The sequence below is a fragment of the Ambystoma mexicanum genome, chromosome 4q (assembly GCF_040938575.1).
Source record: "Ambystoma mexicanum isolate Mex_15411 chromosome 4q, UKY_AmexF1_1, whole genome shotgun sequence".
Taxonomy (NCBI): Eukaryota; Metazoa; Chordata; class Amphibia; order Caudata; family Ambystomatidae; genus Ambystoma; species Ambystoma mexicanum.
In genome coordinates, this window is record NC_090928.1 from 972,806,305 (window position 1) to 972,830,906 (window position 24,602).

Below are 24,602 nucleotides of genomic sequence, written 5' to 3' on the forward strand. Positions count from 1 at the left end.
TGTGCTCCAGGCCGGAATAATAGTGTTGTGAAGTAACATGTATGTGGGAACGTCCTGCCTAATCGTCCACTACGCTATTGCGCATCCCATACTATTCATATCAATCATTGCATTCTCGCCATGGCCCCTGTCCCAAGGACATTAAACAATTGAACGTTATATTCGCAGTCAGACCTGTGGGCGTCTCCTCGCCGCTAGGTGAAAAACGAAAGCGCTGTCCTTCGAATTCCTCATTTGCAACATCACGTCGAAAAGGCATCTGTGACCGCTCGAAATCACAAATTCATCCATGTAGTGCGGCAGTGTGTGAAAATGGCAACTGGCTTCACTCACAAATGGGACGCCCCGCCCGTCGGTGAACCTCGGTACAGTGCTCGCCCAAAAGGGATTGCAGCTGGCACAGGTGGAATGAATCACCACAGGTGGAGGCTATACAGCCTGAAAACACATAAATTGCACACCCAACCCCCTCCCACAACCACACCCACTCCAAAATGCTACCGGCAGGACTAGCGATGTTGGGCCTGGGGGACCTGATAGCACTGCAAGTACTCCAACTTCAAGAAGAAGACGAACACCAACTACTACAACAACCGGCCGCACAGAGGAGACGCAGGAGGAGGAGGAGGGCAAGGCAGGGCCAGCAAGGCCCACCAGCACAGCCACTACCACCACGCAGGCAGCCCGCAATCCCACGCCTCCGAGCTCATCCGTTCAACCTCACTGCTGAGCAGATCCACACCCTCTACCGTTTGGACCGGGACACCATAATCGCCATTGTGGACATGACACACGCTGACCTTGTCAGCATGATAGATAGCCCAACCGCCATCCCACCCCTACTGAAGGTGGTGTCTGTACTCCACTTCCTGGCCACAGGCACCTACCAGCACACAGTCGGACAGTTGCATGGCATTTCACAGCCACTGTTCTCACGGACACTATTGCAAGTGCTCGATGCCCTCCTGAAGCACGCAGACGACTACATCTCATTACCACGCTCGGAGCTGGAGATTACAAACACAAAAGTGGGATTCCATGCAATTGCCGGCATACCGGGTTGCATTGGTGCCATCGACTGCACCCATGTGGAATTGGTTGTCCCACATGCCATGGAGGTCCAGTACCGCAACCGGAAACAATATCATTCTCTTAATGTACAAATGGTGTGTGACTCCAACAGGATCTTTACACATTGTTGTGCCCGATTTCCTGGATCAACCCATGATTCTATGGTCTTGAGGAACTCTACAATACCACGCTACATGGAGCGACACGCAGGGAACAGATCCTGGCTACTCGGTGAGTCTCAATCCATGCATGATAATGTGGGGTATGTGATGCGGCAATGACCTGGCAGGAAGGGGGGGGATGCGCACGTAGCAATGTCATCCCACAAACATCCTTTATTGTCCACATACAGGTGATGCCGGGTATCCACTGAAGAGATGGCTCCTTACACCACTCCGGAACCCACAGGACCAGCATGAGGAGGACTACAACCATGCCCACTCACGTACCCGTGTAGTCATAGAACAGGCATTCGGCCTACTGAAGGCTCGTTTCCGCTGCCTCAGCAGGTCTGGCGGGGCACTCCTGTACCGCCATGAGAAGGTTGCAAAGATAGTCATGGCATGTGTCATGCTACACAACATGTGCGTACGTAGAAATGTGCCCATGCCCCCTGACGCAGAACTGCAAGCACCTGAAGATGGTCATGATGAGGGTGGGGATGTGGCAGCACCTCAAGGAGTCCGCGAGGCACAGGAGGCCCGTGAAATTCGTCTGAATATCATAGATTCATGCTTCTAGCACTCACGCCTGGTAGCTGATGCATGGACACGGGACTTGTTGCACTGTGTGTGTCGGGAACATGCACAATGTGGACTGTACGCCTATAAAGGACTCATACACAAGGAACAATGTCCACACATCTCATTGGATGATTATGTAATGTTTATAGCATATGTGAAATTATGTTACACACCCCATCGACCCGCCACCCAAGTAAGCCCAACACCCCCCCTCCACCCTCCTACCTCCCCCCCGAACACCAGTGTCCAAAGATGCTCATTGTCAGTGGGCAGACGCTATTGCAAGCCCCCTCTCCGGGTATCAGGGGCACCCCTGCCTGTGGAGCGCAGGTTCCTCCCAGATCTACGTTGGGGGCTGCCCTGGACGGAACTTGCAACGGATGATGTCTCTGCCTGCTCACGTCCATGCATGTCCCTAAGGGTTTGTGAGAGCTCAGTGAGCACACGGCGCACAGCGGCAAGTTCACCACATACGTCTTTGGACGTCGCATGCAGTTCCCCCCTCAGGCTCTCGGTGCTTCTCTCCATTTGTGCCCTTAGTGTCTCTGTACTTCGCTCCATTTGTGCCCTAAGTGTCTCAGTAGATGTTTCTATGGCTGCCTTAGAAGCCCCACATTCATCAGCATGCTCCTTGAGGAGCGTGGCCAGTTGCTGCTGTTGCACGATCACCTGGTCGAGGGACTGTTGCCTCTGCTGGGCCATGGCCATTTGCGGTGGTGTCACAGAGGGGCTGATCACCTCATGTTGCCTTGCCACAGGGCTTGTGGGGGATGGCCAGTCGTCGTCTTGTGGGTGCCCCTGCGTGGTATCCTCATGGTGTACGGGATGAAACGAACAGGGGGATTGTGACAGGTCATGGATGGGTCCTACATCGACAGCACCGTTGTCTGTGTCGGAGCATGCTGGCATTAATGCAGTGTCACCTATGGTGCTGCTGCCATCAGAAGCAGTGCCTTCTGTGGCATCCATTGGCGGGACCTGTGGTGCTGCTGGTGTGGGCATGCTGGCTGCTGGGGTGCCTGTTGAAGTCCCCTCCTGTGTGCTGCCACTTGATTTGTGCTGCTGCCGTGTCTTGATCCGTGCAGCTGAGGTGGAGGGTCTTTGGCCGTTGGTCTTGGCCCTCTTTGCAGGTGTGCTGGTAGAGGTGTCCTGCAGCTCGTCGTTTGACTCGGACCCTGTGGTGGAGTAAAGGAGGGCGAGCGTTATTAATGGGTCTGTGGAAATTGGAATGGCAATGTATCACATGCATTGGGGTGGTACCTGAGGGTGATTTGGGTCAGGGCCTTGGAGGTGGTTTCATTTCTGTGTGGATTGAGGATGCAGTTGTTTTGCAGCCTGCAGTTAGGGTGTGCATGCTGCACGTGTAGAGGGTGTTTTTAGGATTTTTAATTATTTATGTATTTATTGTGACTTTTAAAGTGCGCTATCAGGCCAATGTATGTGGACGTTCTCCTGGACATGTGTTTCTGTTGCACTATGTGGACACATGGTACTTCACATGATTGGACATTGTGGATTTAGCATTGTTTTATTTGGCCCACCTACCTGATTCTTCGGATGTCTGCACTCCTTTCTCCATCCCTCCGACTCCCTCTATACTCTCCATTCCAATGGTGGAGGCACAGATTTCTTCCCAGGGGGTCAACTTGATGGGTGATTCCGATCCTCCCCCGGTAGCTGTGGCAATGTTACGGTTGGCTGATAGTATGCTCCGTACGCGTATCCGCAAGTCGTCCCATCGCTTTCTGCATTGCTGTGGGTTGCGGGGTGCGGTCCCCACCGCACTTACCCGCTGTGCCACCAGGGCCCATATGGCCTTCTTGTTCGCAAGTGCCGTCCTGGTCATTTGCGTCGAGAAGACGACGCCAGCATTCTCCTGGAGGGTCTCTGTGAGCACGGTGAGTTCCTCATGGGAGAAGTGGACCTGCCGCTTGCGGTCGCACGCTTTTTTAGCAACTTTTCCCATTTTGATTGTTTTTACTAGGGTGGCTGACGGGTTGGGATGTGTCTCAGGGTCGGATTTTTAATGGTTGTGTTGGGATTCTGATTTTATAGGTGTACGGCGTGCTGTTTCCCGTTCCGGCCCCATGTTTTTACTTCCGTTTCCGTATATTTACGGTCACCGTATTTTGCGATTGGCGCTCATTACGGTGACCGCTATGATGGGTGGCGGAATTGCACCTAGGGCGCCGTACGACGGCGGTGAGGGGCGTTTTGGGGACATTTCCGCCATCGCGGACTTTGCACTTCCGCCATGGCGTAATGCTCGTGCCCGATGGGTCAGAATTAGCCGCACTTTACTCCATCGTGCAATGGCGGAAACGCTATTTACGCTATCGCGGTCGGGTCAGTTACTTTCCGCCAGGGTCGTAATGAGGGCCAGTGACTACGTTTTGAGCCTCTGGGCCTCTTGCCCATTGTTTCCCATCTGCCCTGCAATCTGAATCATTGTGGAAGTGGCAATGACTGCTCCGCCTGTGCGCTCTCAGCTCCCACCTGGGTATAGTCTGTAGATACTATATCCTGTTGCTTTAGGAACCGCCAGGCCTCCTAGGGTCATCGAGCGAGTGCCACCGGCGCTCCAGCTGTATGCATCACACAGCAGGCAATTTGAATAGCGCCGTGCTAATTGCGCCCCATAAATTGACATTTTTCTTGTGCCTTTACCCCTAGCTTGGACCTGGGGGTAAATGTTGCCAGACTCATGTTTGGGCGGACCCATAAATGGGGCAGTAATAGCGTTACTGGCGCGTTTAAGGGCTACCTCCCAACTCGTGATGAGGCCCTAAATGTTGATCCACTAAACAACAGAACACAAGAACTACGTACATTTCCCGCCGGATCTTTGCCAAGAATCAGTTGAGAGGACCATGTCAAACTTGAATGGTCATACACACAGCTCGCTCTGATCTCCACGATGGTTCCAACCACTTGCGAAATGTACCAATGGTTTTCCACATGCCTTCCTTCGTCTCGCTTTGTTGCATTTGATAATTGTAAGAAATCTGAGTAGGAAGCCGTCAAAGACGATGCATTTGGGTTCCCTCAATGCCACTCGTCTTTTAATGTTATGTACCCTGATTCAAAGGTGGTCGTAACTTCCTCCTCACTTACCAAGGTGTAGTATGGGTCTTTGTACTTAAAATTAATTATTTCAGAGGATGGCTCAGTGGTGGGATATATGAAGAGGCTGAGATTCTATAGGCGAAATAGGGAAAAATACCTCAGTATATTGCACAGATCCTTTACATGGCATGTGTTGAATGAGTGGATCCGCACAGAATGATGTCTCCTCTTGTGTGTGGAGTGCTGGTTGAGGAGGACATTGTGTGGTGCAGCATTGATCCATTATTACTTTCCATGGCTCTGTCGTGATATTGAGCTCAAATTACGGTCACTGGACATGGGAAATTATGGACACTGGACATGGGTAACTTGCATCCGAATGTTGGGTTGACAATTAAAAATCTCCATCAAACGTTCTTCCCAAGTTAATGCAGTTTGACTTTCAGCATTCTGTAATTGTGGTGTAGTCCAAGTCTTCTGGTTCTTCATTTTCTTTAGCTAAACCAGAAACTAAAACAAAAGGATTGTGTCAAATATAAATTCAATGGCCTAGAAACATATAATTTCCATTCCAATGAAAAAAATCACTAAAACTTTAGTGTTAAAATATGTACTTTGAATAATAATGTTTACATGCCCTGGGATTTTTGATGCATTGAGAAACAATCACTATTCCTGTGCCCATTTTAGTCCGAATCTGCAATAGTACCATAAATATAATTCAAAATAAGATAAACATTACAAAGTAAATTACCAACCAAACTGTTCAAATCAACATTCATTGTAAAATAGTATCTATAGCAACTGTAAGTAATTCATAAAGATACAATTTTAATTTGACTTTTAATGTGCAAAATAAACTAGCTCATATCTGTATCATAGTATCATACCTGTGATATTTGAATGATGTGACATGGTAGAGATACAAGAAGCGCTGTCCGAGGTTAGTCTACCCAAGTTGAGTGCGGAAGAACGAGACAGATTGGAGGTCCCCATTTCAATAGAGGAATTAGAGTACGCAATGAAAGAACTGCTGACAGGCGTGGAGGAGGGGGGGGGGGGCGCTTGAGAGCCCGAGCAAGATGGCTGCTTGCTGAGGGCGCTCCATCGCCCGACACAAAGGCAAGGCTCAGGGGTTCTCATAACCCATAAAAAACCTATTTCTGATGCGGATGAGATGAAGAGGAACAGTCTCTGCATCGGCTGCTTCAATTGCACAGCAAATCGCTCTACTGTGGCGTGGTAATGAGCTGCGGCAACCTGGCAATGGGCCTCTCGAGGACGGCGATGGCTTTTCAAAAAGGCGCAAAACCCTTGATATACTGAACCCGCTCCCGCCAGCAGCCGCAGGGACATTGGTCGGTTGTGCATGGTCTCCCCCATGTTCAGCGATGGTCAGTGGGGGACCCGCTGCGGGAGCAGATCAGAGCCCAGGTGAGGCATGCAACCGGCCCTAGACGGACAGCCAAGCCACTGAGCCGCCTCGCAGCCAACACACCACCTTTCTATGCCTCCATACCGTTCCGGACGCGGACGCTGCCTGGGAGAAGACGACGCAGGAGACGGACCACTGGCCGCGGAATCGGCGAAGGTAGTGACCCCGCCCGCGGATAGCGCTTGATGGAAGCATGCGCTGTCTTGGATCCGTGCTGATGCTACACCGGTCCCCCCCAGGCACGCAAGTAAGTTGGCGCTTCACAGGGGCTTCTATCAGCGCTGCACTCGGGCAACTGCACCGGCCCGCTGGGTGACTGTCGGAAGGCGGGAGACGGAGAGGCCCGTGCCGGCACGCCCTTACAGAGCAGGGTGCAGCTTAACACCGCTGCTGTGGTCGGACCCCCTCAGCTAACACGCCACCTAGGCGGCCCGACAACATTTATCGCCTGCAAGCTAACCCACAATGCTGTACCACACACGGACAACCTGCTAGGAAACCGTTGCATAGGGCGGATGGGTGCTGATAGTCGCACCGTTTAAGCAACCAATATTCATGTCTTGGCTCTACAGTGTCGTACGAAACCTGGGCAAAGGGAATCACCCCAAGAGGACGAACCTGAAGGTGGACCGCAGCCTGCCTGCCACCGCGAAGCAGACAAAACACGGCAGCAGCCCAGAACCGCCCCCAACAATGGCAGGCAGGCTGCAGGGCAATGCTAAGTCACAAGATCCCCTGGGTCACGGACAAGGATTTCTGTGGGACCAGGGGGCCCACCATTGAAGCATCTGATGGAAGACAAGTGGTTTGGCCGGCGGCACCCCAGCAATCTGGTGGGGGGTGCCTCTCCACCTGTGCATGGCCTAATGCACGCTGAAAGGCGACAATGAACACTGTCTCAGGCCATAATTTAATCAACGCGCACACAAAGACCAAGGATCCTAGGCAGGGGTGCCACCCCAGGCAGCTAACCCGTAGAGCACGACCGCTACACCACCACACAGGGCCCACGCCCTGACAACGCAACGCATCTAGGGAAATCCCTCAGGTCGGGCTGCCTATGATATGATATGATATGGCATTTATAACATGCCGATACACAAGTGTTTCAAGGCGCGACGAGGCAAGGGAGGGGGAACAGAGGGAAGACGGACAGCAATCCTACTAGGCCAGGTGTCATTCAGATTGTGCAAGTGCATGGGAATGGAAATGCTAAATGGGGGCATACAACAGGGACCACGTGCCACAGAAACCACGGACGCCTCGGACTCCTTATCGTTAGGTGGATTACCAAGGCGGTCAGGGAGGAACAAGCCTGACATGGAAGTCCATACTCAATTGCAAGCCATACTCTCCGAGATGAAACTTAGAGGGCAACGCACGCAGGAAACAAATACGGCAGTGCTTGAAATCAAACGCGACCTGCAAGAAGTGCAAAATCGCCTTGCTACAGCCTTGCTACACAAGTGGAGAGAACAACAGAGAATGAACAGCGCATAAGTGCCCTCGGGGAAAATCAAACCTCCACGGAGACAGATCTTGACGGCGTAATACGTGAAGTCCAAAGGATTGGGGAAAAAATGGAGGATCAGGAAAATAGATTGCGCAGAAACATCCTGCGCATGGTCAGAGTCCCCACAAATATGGAGGGGCAGGACATGGATCATTTATCTATGGCCTTCTACAGAACTCCCTCCATATGCACAATACAAGGGACCTCATTATTGAGCGGGCACCTCGCACACCAATCCCAAAGCCAGCAACTATGGAGCGCGCAAGAGTCATAACGATGAGAATACTAAACTGCCAGCATAAAGTGGCCATACTAAAGGCATACAGAGCCTCTGCAATACGCTTGGATGGCACCAAAATCAGAATCTTCAATGACTACTCTGTGGAGGTTTTGCGAAGGCAAAGAGGCTTCAACCCAATCTTTGAGGCACTCAAGGGCTCTGACAATAGGCACTATTTCCCCGCAACATGGTGCATTCAGATTGATAAACAGTGGGAGTCATTTGAGGACCCTGAAACCGCTTGGTGCTTCCTCCAGTAAAAGAATCTAGTCACGCCAGACTTCGACAGCGTGTCGGCAGAGAAAGCCAATACAGCACACCCCCCTCGGCACAGACAGGAGAGGTCACCGGCCAGGGGAAGGTGGCACAAAGCGGGCAAGGGCCCCCACGGGTGGGGTACAGAGCAGCGAAAACGCTCTGGCAGATAGTGAAATTGACTGGGCCCGGAACCGGGCAGATAATCGTCCCACTCATGCCTTAAGGATGGTCTATCAGCAGCCAAAACGGTAAGCCAAAAGCAACAAGACTGATCTAAGACAATGGTATGAGGTTTCTTTTCGTTCGGGTCTCCTGGATACTCCCGAATACGCCTCTAGAGGACACCTCTATCGCAGTGAGGGCGATTTACATCACATCCGCCATCCCCCTCCTCGGAGGACTGCAGGAAAATACATGAGAAGCAGCAGTGAGTGTTCGGCTTGCTCTCATCAACCCAGTGTATGTGCTCTAAAGCCTTGTATTGGGCAAAAGCCGATGGACAGGCTTACCTAATGTTTTACTGTTTGGTTTCGAATGGGCCTATGTTTCGGCCCAAGGTTGATGGTTATGGGGTCCAGGACCCATGAGTTGGTTGATATTGTTAATGGCACAGGGGCGGGCTTGGGACTAAGTGGCAAACTGACTAAAGATGGTGCAGGGCTGATGGTTCTAGATCCTAGCACCATGCTTATGTATGGGAAATGTTGCAACTAACTTGTATAACCCTTAACATCCAGGGGCTGGGCCATCCAGTTGAACGTAGGCGCATGCTCAATGACATAAGAGACCTACATGGGGATATTGTCTTCTTGCAAGAGACGCACCTCAATAGAACTGAATCCGAAAAACTATCACAGGGGTGGTTTGGCATCGCAGCACATTCACCTAGCCATGGAAAGTGGGGGGTCTCGATTCTAGTGCACAAGCAAATCCCACTGGCAGTTCAGCATTTCTGTAGTGATGGCCGATTGGTGCTGCTGCAAGGTCAGATCCAACAACAACCAATTACCCTGCTGAATATCTATGCCCCCACCTCAAACACGCCCGCCTTCTTTACACGCATGCTCACCAAATGTGCCCAATATATGCGGACATCACCCTAATAGTGGGGAACCTGAATCTACTCCTGGACTCTAACCTTGACCGCCGCGGGAAAACACGTGATAGTACCCCTACCCCGAAGAAGAGAACTGCCCTCCGTGCACTCATGGCCAATCTGCGCCTGGTGGACATATGGCACGACCTACACCCTGAACAAATGAATTTCACATACTTCTCCCATCGCCACGATTCCTACTCTAGACTGGACTACTGGCTGATGCCATCCAATCAGACACACCTGGTCCTGGAATGTGATATACAGCCGATCACCATTTCGGACCATGATCCAGTGACGATGCGCACCTCAATCCCTGATATGCTCCCTAATTCCCCCGGCCTGGTGTCTGAATCTTCGCTCCCTTCAATATCCTGACTTTTTAGAGAAAATACGTGATGACATGAAGCAGTTTTGGGAGAACAACGAAAACCAGGAATTTACCGCATATAGGTGCTGGGACGTGTTTAAGGCTTTTCTCAGAGGGCAGTGTATTTCACGGTGGGCATTTAAACAAATGGAATGGGGGACAGAGCTGACCCGGCTAACTGAGGAGCTTAAGGTGGTAGAGACACAACATAAAAAATCAGGCAATCTCCAACTTCAACCACGTCTCCAGAACCTTAGGAATGAGTTAAAAAGACTCTCTACTGATAGACTCAAAAATCCTACACAAGTTGGTCACAGCAATATTACTACCAGAAGGATAGATCGCTCCACATGATGGCTCTAGCACTCAAAGAGCGACAGGCCACCCAAATGATTGCTGCCATTAGAGATAACACTAACAGATTAATAGTAGGAGATGAACAAATAAATGCAAGATTTGCAGAGTTTTACCAGAAAAGTTACACGCCGCCTGACACTAACTCTACCCAGGCAATTGATGCATCAATTCAGTACCCATACCCAGAATACAGGGCACATACGATGGGCTAAACTCTCACATTACAGCAGCGGAAATCTCGCAAGCAATATTCGCACTATCCCATGGTAAGGCAGCAGGTCCCGATGGAATACCTATTGATTTTTACAAAGAAGTGGTAGAGGAGGTTGCCCTGAAACTAGAAACAGTGTTCCGAGAAGCGCTCACCCAATAACGGCTCACAAAATCCATGTTAGCGGCCAATATCATAATATTCCATACGGGTGGGAGGGACCCCGAGCTATGCAGCTCATACAGACCGATATCCCTAATTAATTCGGATGCTAAGATTTTGGCGAAGTGTCTAGCCTAAAGAATAGAAAGCTCCCTGCCCCACGTTATCCAAAAAGATCAAACTGGATTCATAAAAGACAGACACTCCAGTGACAATATCCGCAAACTGCTGCATATCCGGGACAAACAGGATGCCATTTTAACTGTAGACACAGAAAAAGCATTTGATAAGGTCCAATGAGAGTGTATGTTTCGAGTTCTTCCCAAATACGGGTTCCCCCGAACTTAATCCAGCTCATCAGACTACTTTACACAGGTCCAACAGCCTCAGTAGTTACAAACGGGGTAGCATCACCGGAATTCACTCTGAGGTTGGGCAAATCATTCACATGAGAAAGGTGTGAACTAACAAGTTTGCACCTTACTCATGCGAACACACATACATTCTCACACACACACAACACACCCATAACACCCCCCACCCACACCCTCAGCACACCCCCGCCCACACAACATAAACAAACTCCACTTACCTTCATCTTCACGCTGGGTTCCTGCAGCGCCAGTTCCCTTTCACTTCCGTGATCGAGAACTGGCGCTGCAGGGTCCTTTTCTTTTTTTTGTAACGTGTAACGGAAGGCTGCGGGGGTGTCCCCCGCAGCCCCGCTCACTATACCACAAAGTATAGTGAGCGGGGGTTGCGGGGGACACGCCCGCAGCCCCCGTTTTTATTTTATTTTAAATGGAAGGCTGCGGGCGTGTCCCCCACAACCCCCGCTCACTATACCATGACGTATAGTGAGCGGGGCGATGCGGGGGACACCCCAGCAGCCCCCATTTTGTTTTTCAATGCTACCACCAAAGGTTCGAACTTTTGGTGTTTGAACCTTTGGTGGTAGCATTTTTAGAACTTTTGGTCAATGCGACCATTTTTTTTCGGTAATTTCGACCTAAACCGTTATACGTCCTATCGATTGAACCTCTAGCAATTAGATTGCAAATAGACCTTGATTGGGAGGGCATAAGACAGGGACCCGAGGAGCATAGAGTGCCCCTATATGTGGGTGACCTCCTGTTATATATCAGTAAAACCCAGGATACCCTGCCCTAGATCTGCTCCCTGCTTCAGGACATTGGCCCAATGGTGGGCTATAAGGTAAACTGGAGCAAGTCGGTGGTGCTGCCCCTGAGAGTAGACGTACCCTGGGATCCAGGAGGAGTAGCCCCGTTTGCCCTCCAGCTCCAGTCCTTTAAATACCTTGGGATTCATATCAGCGCATTGATTGCCGATCTTCATGATCTAAATTAGAATCCGGCTCTTCGTAACATCATTTCGAATCTGGAGAGGCGGAGTGCGCTGCCGCTCTCCCTCACCGGGAGAATAAATGCTCTTAAAATGAACTCCTATCCCAAGCTAATACATATTGCCATGATGCTTCCAATCTGCCCTGCTCCCAAGATCCGAAAAGAGCTAGATGTGGCGGTCACAAAATGTATCTGGTGGGGGAAGAAAGCCTGCCTCCGTCTCCCAATCTTACAAGTGGCCAAAAGTAATGCGGGACTTGCCGCCCCCTCACTGATGGCCTACTACCAAGCGGCTCAAATTGTCTGGCTGAAGCATTAGCTTAATGGTAATGACGGCTCAAGCTGGTGGGTGATGGAAGTAGCGGAAATGGCTCTGCTTAACCCGGTAGAAAAAATGGCCACTCCACCACAGGGAATTCCACGGAGCCTTGGGGCGTATCCGACTATTGGCCCAACGCTCATACAATGGCACAATCTCAGGGCTAATCAGGGGGCCTCCAATAGGGTGTCCTCGACATGGGCTAGCGTAAGATCAGTATTAGCGTATGGGGCACTGCATGTCATTCATCAGAATCAGGGGAACAGGTGGGCCAACATAAGTATCATGGATATTATGGGAGACGACTACGAATTGATGAGTTTCCCAGATGCACACATTATCCTTGCTCTGAGGGAGGGGGACTGGCTCTGCTATCGCACCATTCAGGCTGTAATACTCAAATGCACAACTATGGTCCCACACCCGCAGATGCCCTTACCTTGTGAGAGGGAAATGAAGTGGAGCCAGGAAACATTCCCAAAACTTAATACCTTTTATATCATGTCCATACCAGATAATAAGAGCTGTACTAAAGCGTTGGCGATGCTGTGGTCAGAAGATTTAGGGATGCCAATAACAAGCTCAGATATACTAAATAGCTATGCAGCAATTCCGGGAGTTTCGGTATGTCTCAGGAACAGGGAGCTACAATTCAACATCATTCATAGAGTGTATTATACTCCGATCAAGCTATACAAAATGGGCCTTCAACGATCGGGAGCGTGCTGTTTGGGGCTGCTTAAGTATGGGAACAATGGGGCACATGCTCTGATCCTGCCCCAGACCACACAATACTGGCGCAAAATTCACCAATGAATTACCGAGATTGAGGGGGCGGACATTGCATTTACTCCTTTGAACATGCTCCTGGGAACGGACGATACGGAGTGGCACGCAGATGTGTTAGTATGCAAGGTCATGCACTTAATCCTGTTCAGAGCACGCAAACTGCTCCTTACGCATTGAAAATCAGCGACCTCACCTCCCCTCAATGAATGGCGAGCTGCAATCTCCAAGGTGTGCAGGCTCGAACGCGCTGCCTACAAGAGACAAGCAACCCGTGCCACCGCCAGAGAGGATAGATTCTTGGGCCTTAGCTGTTTCATGCTTGTTCTGTGTTTCATGTCTCAAGCTCAGCAGCGAATAGTGGGAACAAAGCCTGCTGCGATCTGTGAACTGCATATAGTCATTTTTTATATTTCTATATTTTTATATTTTTATCCTATTCCATCTCCCTTCACTGTGGTCTAAGCCCAGAGAACGTCCCGGGGGGGGCGGGTGGGGTTTGGGTGACCGTTACATTTAGCATACTTGTTTTGATGGTTTTCACCATATGTTATTCTCATGTTACGTGTGATGCATTCTAACTTGTAAACAATGTGTCTTACTTTAACTATGACAAAAAATGTTCTCAATAAAAAGAGTTTTTTAAAAAAAAGGAACTGCCGAAAATGAAAGTCCCAGGGGCAAACGGGCTTCCAAGTGAATTTTATAAAGAATACAAGACAGATATCCTAACTCCACTGCTAGAAATGCTTAATGAATCATTGGAAACTGAAAGATTGCCCGGATCCTTAAGAGAGTCGTTGATGGTTCCCCTTCTGAAACCAAATAAGCCAGATACAGACTGTGGCTCGTATAGACCCCTGTCGTTGTTAAATGAAGATGGGAAGATACTCACAGCGGTGTTGGCACTCAGGTTCAAACCGATTATAGATAAGCTTATAAATTTGGACCAGACAGGTTATGTCCCGCATAGGAATATTACCATTAATTTGCGCAGATTACACCATGTGATAGATTCCACTTGAGACGATACACAACAATCTGTGGTGGCATCGCTAGCTGCAGTCAAGGCGTTCGATTCGGTCAGATGGCCATGGCTGCTGTCAGTGTTGGAAAGGTTTGGTATAGGACCGACCTATATTAGATGGGTACGACTGTTGTATAACAAACCAGTAGCCAGAGTCAAAATGGGCACAACCATCTCCGAACAATGGCAGTTAAGTAAGGGTACAAGACAGGGGTGCCTGTGGTCTCGGATGCTCTTTATTCTGCCATTGGAGCCGCTGGCGGTTTATTTGTGGGGTTAATATGGGGAGGCAGGGATAGATACACCGGGAGGAGGGCATTAGATTTCATTGTAAGCAGACAATATGCTTCTTTACTTGCAACACCCAGGGACAAATTTGCAATATATTCTAGATGTGATGGAGCGATATGCCGTTTTATTAGACATAACAATTAATCCACTAAAATCAAGATTGTTTCCACTAGGAGAATACATGGGTAAGCCTGTGCACACACTGCCGTTGCTGCTGATTAAATGGGAATTAGATATGTTCCGTTACTTGGGTGTGGGTATTTATCCTGATCCTGATACAGAACACACACACAACACAGTGAGAGCAATGAACGGAAATGAAAAATCCATATCTTTCTGGTCTAGATTGCCATTATCCAAGATTGGACGGGCAGCGCTGCTAAAGATGGTGGTACTCCCAATACTCCTCCACTTTTTCACGAATGTCCCGTTTGCGATACCAAGTCGTTCTTCAATAAGCTGCATAGTATATGCAGAAACTTCCTATGTTAGAACTCATGGTGCAGGGTAGCACTCTAGAAGCTCTAAAATACATGTGAACTAGTGGTTATTAAACTACCCAACTTTGAAGTGTGTTTCGTTGCTAGTCAATTGCAATTTGTAGCTAAATGGTTATCAGACGAACAAACGCACGAGTCACGGCTATTGCAAACGACAAGGACCCAGTTTTTTCTAAAAGAAATTGTATGGATAATGGACTCTCGCACAAGCGGCTTGCCTAGGTTGATGAGATTGGGGTGTGTAATGTGATTTTGGAAGGGATGAGCAGGTGGAAGGCAAGAGCAGGTTTCAAATTTGAACAAATTAAGTGAACCTGTGTAAATCACCTTATGTCAGCAAAACCTGGTGAGGTGAAACGACTGTTTCCAGCTAGAGTCATACCCCTAAACGTACAGCTTCAATAGTAGAAAAAGATTTGGTGCCTCCCCCACCCCCCTGCCTCCCAAAACATCCTGCAATGGACAAGGCAAATTGCCTTATCACAGCATCTATACTTTTGGAACCCCCATCATGGTGAGGCAGTGCAAGTGTGAGAGAAAGGCCCATTGAGCCGGGGGCCATAAAGACTCAAGATGGTGGGTGCTCATGCCAAGGTTTGTGTGGGTGCCCGAACTGGAAGCTAAGGCTGAGGGTGGGCCGAGACGCTAGGCTGCACCCTCTGAGGACTCCTGATGGGCCAGAGCTCAGGGGCCGCCCCCGCTGCCCCCTCCGGCCCAACATGGTAGTCATCACTCTGCGAGTGTCGGCAGCGGTGAATGCTCTTAGTGGGGCCCAGAAGTGGCTCAGGAAGTGAGCCGTGGCAGCAGAGCAAGGCTGTAAAGTTGGGTCAGCGGAGGCATTGCCCGTGGACTACAGGCATCCTGTGGCCACCCTCCCCCTTCCTGCAGCGGCTCGGCAGTGATACAGTGACGACTAGTGGGTGAACATTTGAGGCACTGGAAAGGGAAACAGGAAGCAGAGCAGAGAGGACGGCGGTCACTTGAACAGCTTGCAGTGACTAGAGCCTAGGGGTGTTGTATGCCTTGGTAGACACTGATCCTCCACTTGGAAAATACCTGTTAAGCCTGAGGGGGCAGGAGGGGGTGACTTCAGCCTGGTTTTCTCTGGATAGCGCCTTGAGTCTAGGCCACTAAGAGGAGGAGGAAGCTGACACTGTGGTAGAGGCTCGCCATAAAAAGGCCCATCATGCTAACACCATCAACAATTAAACCCCTGCAAGAGGAGTCAGGTCGTGTTGCAAGACTGGACAGAAGTCGGCAATTAGAAGTGCAATTAGAAGTGCAGGCCCCCCTGTAAGAACATGGGTACTCCTCCCTCTCATTGATGCTGGAAGAGATAAGGGGCAGTATGGTGGCACTGGAAACAAAAATTGGTGAGGTGGGCACAGCTATTTCATTGTTGTGAGCAGACCTAAAGAAAGTGTCAGAGAAGATGAAAGGAGCGGAGACCAGGATTTCCAGACCCTCAAAGGCGACGTGGCAGTGATAAAGGGACTTGCAAAGCATGTCAACTAAGTTGGGGAGGCAGGTGGTGGACACTCAGGGTGGCTCTAGGAGGAATATTATGCATATAGTGGGTCTGCCGGAAAGGACTAAGAGTGCATTTGTCGAGCTATTCCTGGAAAAGTGGTGTGGGGACATCACGTGATCGCGGGAGCGCGGTCTCGTGACATCTCGGCCCAACGTGATCTGGCGGATCCACGCTCCGCGAGGGGGAACTCTTGGCGCCATTAGGAGGCTGATGGAGCGCCAGACAAGTCGGTCTGGACAGTGCTGCTCCTTATGAGGAGCCAATGTGACTGAAGGCCCAAGTCAATACCAGCTCACTTCCAGGGCGTAAGTCCAATGCCACAGAGGGCCTCCTGGGGGCCCTGGAAGTACACAGCGTGCAGTCAACTGCACACCCCGCTTCCAGTGCAGTTAACTGGAAAGCCCAGCCAAGACTGTGAGTACCCGCCCTGTCCCATCTCCCGGACTATTGCTACTCCGCGTTCTGTTGTTGAATCAAAGCAGATGCAACTACCTTGGGCGTCCTGTCGTCCTTTGAGGCCACAACATAACTGGTGACAAGGATACCTGAATTCCCACGGCCCACCATGCAAGGCGCCACGCCGCCCCCGGCGTTTCTCCCCTCACCCGGGACCCCGGCAATTCCGTGGATGCAGTGGGAGCCACTCTTCTCCACGTACCTTGAGGCTGTAGGCGGCACAGGATACGCCCCCGCCAGGAAGAAGGCGATGCTGCTGAACGCAATGGGAATCGAAAGGCAGCGCATTTTTGCCAGTTTGACAGCCATACCAGTGGATGATGATGACAACAACGTCTACAAAGAGGCGATCCGTCGCATTGTAAAGCGGTTCACCAACAAGGAGAACATAGTCTTACACAGGCTGAGGTTCTACACCCGCAAACAAGAAGGGAGAGAACCTGTGGACGACTACATCACCCGGATGAGGGAGCTGGCGTCCTTATGCGCTTTCGGTGAAAACACGGAACAGGTCATCTGCGACATGCTGGTCGTCCACACCAACTCTAGGAAAGTAGAAGACAAGCTCATACAAGAAAAGGAGGTAACCCTCGACAAGGCTATCCAAATCGCCAGGGCGGAAGAAGAAACCTCCAGCAGGTTCAAGGAGGCGGGAAGTCATTCACCCGCACCCGAGTTGACAGTGCTGCAATGGAGAGGGCACAGAGACAAGCAGTCCCGCAACAGCCCCAGGGAAAAGGGCCCCAAGCAAAGGGATTTTCCCAAATGCTACAGGTGTGCCAGCACCAAACACATGGGGAATGATCGCGACTGCCCCACCAGACACAAGGAATACTCAAAGTGTGGGCACATTGGTCACGTGGCTCCTGCATGCACGTGGCGGGAAAAGACCGTTTCCCACGTCGATGGCCACCATGCTTCAAGCGATGAGGACGAGCCACAGGACAGACCGATGGTCGTCATGGTCAGCGCTCTTCACGCCACGAGGGAAAAGCCCCACTGCACCATTAAAGTCGACGGGATGGAAACACGTGTCATGGTGGACTCCGGTTCGGACCTCACCATCCTTCCAATAGACACATACAAGGAGATGATGGGGAAGGACAAAGTGGAGATCAGATCGGCCCGACAAAAAACGACGGTGTTCAGTGGTGCAACCGTCGACCTACTGGGCTACATCAGGGCCCAAATTGAATTCAAAGGGAGGTCTACCAAATCCAAAGTGTAGTTCTCAACCAGAGGGCCGGCCGTGCTCGGGTGGGACGATCACCACAGACTCAGCCTCAAACTAGACCCCAGCACTCCGGAACAGGTGCTCATGGTCTCCTCAGGAGCAGCGCTAAACTTCAAGGAGATGTTCCCAAGCCTGTTTTCTGAGAAACCGGGTAAGGGTGAAAGACTTTGTTCACAAGATTTGGTTGAAACCAAATGCTGTGCCTGTGAAACACAAGGTTAGACCGGTGCCCGCCACAGCAAAACCAGCGTTAGAGGCCCATCCCCGAAAGATGGTCGAAGAAGGGACCATTGAGACCGTGGAAACCTCAGAGTGGCTGAGTCCGGTGGTCCTAGTCAAGAGGAAATCCAGCAGCGACCTCAGAATATGTATCGACTTGCGGAGTCTAAACCTAGAGGTCGTTACCGATAGCTTTCCGCTCTCCAGTATCAGCGAAATTGTCTTGATGATGAAGGAAGCAACAATTTTTTCAAAGCTTGACATGCGTGACGCTTATCACCAGATTCCGTTGCACAAGTCTTTGCGCCCCCTAACGGCTTTCATCACTCCTTTTGGCACCTTTCAATACACCCGCATGCCGTTTGGGCTGTCCTCGGCAGCATCAGCATTCCAAAGGATGATGAATGCCCTCCTCAAGGACGTCACAAATGTCTCATTCTTTCAGGACGACATCCTTGTATATGCCAGAGACAATGACACTCATGACCAGGCCCTCAAGGCAGTCCTAAGCAGGCTTCAGGAAGCAGGAGTTCATCTTCGCCACGAGAAATGTGTCTTCCGAGTCAGGAAAGTAGAATACCTAGGGTACTGCATCTCGAGCTAAGGAGTGAGCCCCAAGAAAAACCTGATGGAGGCCATAGCGGATGCCCCAGCTCCGAAGTCCAGAGAGGAACTCCGCTCATTCCTGGCCCTAGCGGAGTACTACGCGAAGTTCATCCCTAGGTTCTCCGAAACCATGTCCCCCATGAGGGATCTCTTGAAGAAAGGGGCAACCTACTTTTGGGGCCCAGAGCAAGACGGGGCCTTCTCTGAAATCAAACGCAGAATTCTGCATGCACCGTGCCTAAAGCCCTCCAACCCCGAATGGGACACTTGCATCACCACGGATGCCAGCGCATATGGACTGGGGGCCACCCTGACCCAGAGAAAGGGCAACACTGAAAACATCGTGGCTTTTGCATCCCAGGCTCTGTCGCCAGCGGAGAAGAATTACTCCACCGTGGAGAAAGAAATGTTGGCGTGTGCCCGGGCCGTCGACTACTTCAGGTCTTACGTTTGGGGAACGAAGTTTAGGCTGGTCACCGACCACAAGCTCCTCATCCACATGTTGAGCCCAGGTGGCACCAAGACTGCCACCCCGAGACTGGCCAGAATTGCCACAAAACTCCAAGAATACACAAATGAAATAGCCCACATTGTGGGCTGGAAAAACGCACAAGCGGACTGCATGTTCAGGCTCCTGAACCAAGACGCCTCAGGGACCATATTCCTAGAAGACGAATGTGTCGTAGCCTCAATAAGCGACCTAAGGAACGGCGTGTATATGGACATGAGTGAGCGCCACTGGCAGGAGGAGAGTGATCAGGACGATGCCCTAAGGTGCGTAACAGCCAGGGTCCGCAGAGGATGGCCTGACGAGAGGGCGATTCCCGAAGGCCTATGCCCCTACTGGAAGGTGAATGAAATCACTGCCATGAACGGTCTCATCTTGAGAGGCGACCGAGTGATCCCGCCCAACGGAATTCGCAAAGTGATACTGTGCAGAGCGCACTCAGGCCATTTGGGGTGCAACATGACCAGGCACAGAATACGCGATGCCTAATGGTGGCCAGGCATGGATCAGGACATACAACAAATGGTTGAGAGGTGCCACAAGTGCACCAACAGCGACAAGCGCTTGTCCATAAGGCAAGCCCCCATGCTGCCCACCGAGTTCCCCAAAGGTGTGTGGCGAAAACTGGGATTGGACTTCATCGGACCGCTGGACAGCATGCCCACAGAACACAAATACGGGATAGTCACGGTTAACTACTTCTCAAAGTGGGTCGAAGTCGATTTCACTTCGGACATCACCACCAAAACTGTCATTGAAGCACTCACCGCCATATTCCAGCGCAAGGGCCTACCCGAAGAGATTGTGACGGACAATGGGGTCCAGCTTACCTCTTGTGAAATGCAAACATTTCTCAAACACAACAACATCCAACAGCGAAGAGCAAGTCTCTACCATCATCAGGCCAACGGCCTGGTCGAATGGGCGAACCGCTTCATCAAAGTGGCGCTGCAACTTGCAAATGCCTCGGGCTTGGACCCATACAAGACTGTCAAAGAGGCCGTCGCAGCCCACCGCATCACTCCAAACGCTGTCACCGGCGTGTCACCTTTCCCGCTGCTGAGGGGGAGAAGGGTAGCAACCACACTGGTACGTGTCTTCCGCATGACGTAGTCTTCCGCATGCAGCGGAGCAAGGAAGCCATGAAGACGCAAGGAGACATGCGGCGAGCTGCCCGCCGCACATCAGTCAACAAAAGCGACCTGGTCAAGATACGGCTTCCCCACAAGGACACTGTGACAGGCTCCAGGTACAGCAGTCCCACATAAGTCGCAGCCAAAGGGCCAAACCACATCTGCACCAGCAACGTAAGAAAATGGAACCTAGAGAGGGTGGCCATGTACCGCCGCAAAGAACCTTGCGTACAGCCACCTTGGGAAACCAGAGAAGACCAAGACCCTCCAGAGCCACCTGAAAGTCCCTGCCAGCCAGAAAGGGATGTCCCGGAGCCACCCTACAGCAGTGAGTCCTCAAGCAGCAGCTCCCCCGCTCCACTCAGAGAGCTGCAGCGGAAAGCAAGGGTTGTCAGTCAAAGGATCGAATCTAAAGGGTCGACAGGTCAAAGCATCGACACCAAAGGGTCGACAGGGCAAAGGATCGAATTTTTTTTTTTCACATATTTTTTTGCTAAAAAACACTTTTTTTTCCCTAAACGAAAACCTAAAAAATATATATAAATTTTTTTAAAAAATTCAATCCTTTGACCTGTCGACCCTTTGTTGTCGATCCTTTGACCTGTCGACCCTTTAGATTCGATCCTTTGACTAGACACCGAAAGCAAGACAAGGAGGTTCTGAATCACCTGCACCTCCCCAGGAGTACCCCCACAACCCTGCTCCACGCCTAGACCAAGGCAGACCGCAAAGGGAGAAAAGAAAACCCAGCAGGTTTGCAGACTTCGTCATGGGTTGACTCTCTGTCCTTTTTCCCAGCAAAGGAGGTGTGTGGGGACATCACGTGATCGCAGGAACGCGGTCTTGCGAGATCTCGGCCCAATGTGATCTCGTGGACCCGCGCTCCGCGAGCAGGAACTCTTGGCGCCAGTAGGAGGCTGGTGGAGCGCCAGACAAGTCGGTCTGGACAGCGCTGCTCCTTATGAGGAGCCAATGTGACTGAAGGCCCAAGTCAATACCAGCTCACTTCCAGGGCGTAAGTCCAATGCCACAGGAGGCCTCCTGGGGGCCCTGGAAGTACACAGCGTGCAGTCAACTGCACACCCCGCTTCCAGCGCGGTTAACTGGAAAGCCCAGCCAAGAATGTGAGTACCCGCCCTGTCCCATCTCCCAGAATATTGCTACCCCGCGTTCTGTTGTTGAATAAAAGCAGTTGCAACTACCTTGGGCGTCCTGTCGTCCTTTGAGGCCACAACAAGTGGCTTCCCGCAAAGTTTGAGAAAACTCGGCTTTACTTGTTTTTTTTTTTATTATTGAACGGGCCCACGAAGTGCCAGCAAGACCAGCTCCAGCTGGAGCTTTCCAAAGAGTGGTGATTTCACACCTTCTTAATTTTAGAGACAGGGATGCTATTGTGCAGAAGGCCAGGCACTTAGACCCTGTGACTATTGGCAATAATAAGGTATCACTATACCTGGACTTTACCAGAGAGGTTCAGAGGGTGTGCCAGTCCTTTGAGGGGGTGAAGCGGGAACTGCGGAAGTGGGACATAAGGTATGTGCTCCTTTTTCCAGCAAAGTTTCGAAAGTTATTTTCAAAGGACGCACCCACTTTTTAGATAATCAAGGTGGTTTCTGGGAGTGACTGGACTCCAATATCAGGGCAGATAATGACAGCACAAGCTTGGAGAGGGGAGATATGGTAGAACAGGTGACCGGGGCTCGAGAGGCAAAAGTCAAAATGCAGTGATGGGGTCCTTGGAGACGTCTGTGGGGGAGAAGATCAGAGTGGCTGAGGATAGGACTTTGCAGCTGGAGAATGCGAAGAGCGGGACTGGAATACATGATAAATGGAGACGGGCTCAATGGGGGATAGAACTTCTGACCCAATCACAAATAAAAAACAAAATGATAACAAAGAATATCACTACAACATGAACAGGGTTGAATTGTATTTAAGGGCCCAAGACGGGAAACCGTCTTAGTTGGGGGATGTCTTATTATTTGGGCAGGGAGACCCTTTTTAGGCCGCAAACAAAGCTAAAAAAGAAGCAAGAAGGGGACAGAAGGAGAGGGGAAGGTTGTGGGGATAGTTGCAAGGAAAGGGTTCTGATTGAACAGCCCTTTTGGCTGCATCTCGGAATATTGTTGTCTGGTTTAAGGTTTTATGGGGGTGTGAGTGGATTGGAGATAAGGGCTCCAGTGTAAAGTGAAGGGGGGCAATGGATACTTCTTAGGGGTGGAAGTATGGGGAGGGGACAGGACACAGGGATGGATATGGGTATTTGCAGGACCTGGGGAAAGGGAGGGGACTATCAGGCATTCTGCAATGAACAATATTGAGGGGCAATGAATGGTCACTTTCCCAGCACACGATGTCAGCTGGATGGGGTACGGGTGTAAACCTATAAAGAGGCTGAAATGGGTGAGGTAGTGTTGCAGTATATTTCAAGATCAAGAGGGGGGCAGCGTTTTATTTTCTATGGTGCCACAGCCAGGATGTAGTTATGATCAAGGAGACATATCTTCAGGGCACCAATTGTCACTACCTGGGAAGGCACTTGTACTCGAAGGTGTTTCAATCAGGTTTTGCGTGGGGCTCTAGGGATGCGGCAATTCTGATCAAAAAGACAGTGATATGGGACACCAGACTGATGATCAGGATCACTGCTTATGTATGGTTGGGAAAATGGATCAGGAGCTGATCACCTTGGTCAACGTCTATGCCTCTCTCCCAGTTAAGGAAGACCTACTGAGAGAAGTGAGGGAGGTGATACTTGACAATGAGTCAGATGTGTTACTTATAGGGGGAGAATTTAATGACACAATGCAAAGTGATAGGAATGGGATGACCAGGGCCACTTCTAGGAGCACTTGCCAAACGGACTTACAGGGTTGGGCTAGGTCACAGGGCCTCACTGATGTTTGGAGGGAAAGACACCCGACGAGAATAGTTTTTTATTTCACTTGGGGGCATATGGCTAATTATCTCGCATTAGTTATTTCTTTACCATTAGGGGTAATTTTTGCAGGATCAATAGGGTGGATTATTTACCTAGGGGGCTCTCTGATCACTCCCTGCTTTTATTGGATGGGGATGTGCAAGGCCAAACCACAGGGAGTATGGTGCATGAATGCCTACAGGTTGTTAACACCAGGCATGGGTGAGGCCACTGAAAACTACTTTTTGGAGAATGAGGGTTCAGTGGACAGCATTGTGAATTAATGGGAGTCCTACATAATGGTCATAATAGGAATAGCTATGACAGAAGTTAGGAGAAGGGCGCAGGATGAATCTCAGGAACAGCTTGCTGCAGAAACCAAGGTGAAGGAGCTGGAAGAAAGATGTGAGAGGGACGCCTCAGAGGTGGTGCATAGAAAGCTGTGTAGAGCTCCAAACAAGGTGATGTGAGGGGTCAGAAATGTGAGACAGACAATAAGGTATAGTTTTCTCACAAGTTGCTATTTTATTAAATCAAAAGCGGTGAGACAAACGCCTATCGTGTCCCAAGCCTAACAAGGATGACCCTCCCAAAAAAACAAATACTAAAGAAAAGTGACCTACTGTCCAAAAGGTTTCTCTCCCTCACACTCAAATACACAACAAAATTATACAAAGTTTGGTTAGCTGTCTTCAGTTCCACAAAATAATATATACATTCAAACTCAAAAGCTTTAAAGAGCATTCCTTGTGACCAGGGTTGAGTTCCCTTCCCCTGGATCAATTCAGGAATGCCTTGAGCAAAGTTCAGATTTAAGAAAATTCTGCATAATAACAAAGTTCCACTCAACGTAGCACCAAAAGTCTTTTCCATTCAATATATCCTTCCACTTGGCAAAATGATGTCTCTTGTACAAAGGCGTGTTCATAAATCAAAGCACTGTTATTTTGCACAGTCTCCTGTTTGGCAAAGGAAAAGGTCTTCTCCTCAAAACATACGTTCCTATACCATAACAATTGTTCTCTTCCCAAAGGCCAAGCGAATATAAGCACATCATACTTCTTCTTCAAAAGAAACACTGTAGTTAGTATAGATTGAAATTCACTTTCTGTAATGCAACATTTCATCAAGAAAAGGTGATGAAAT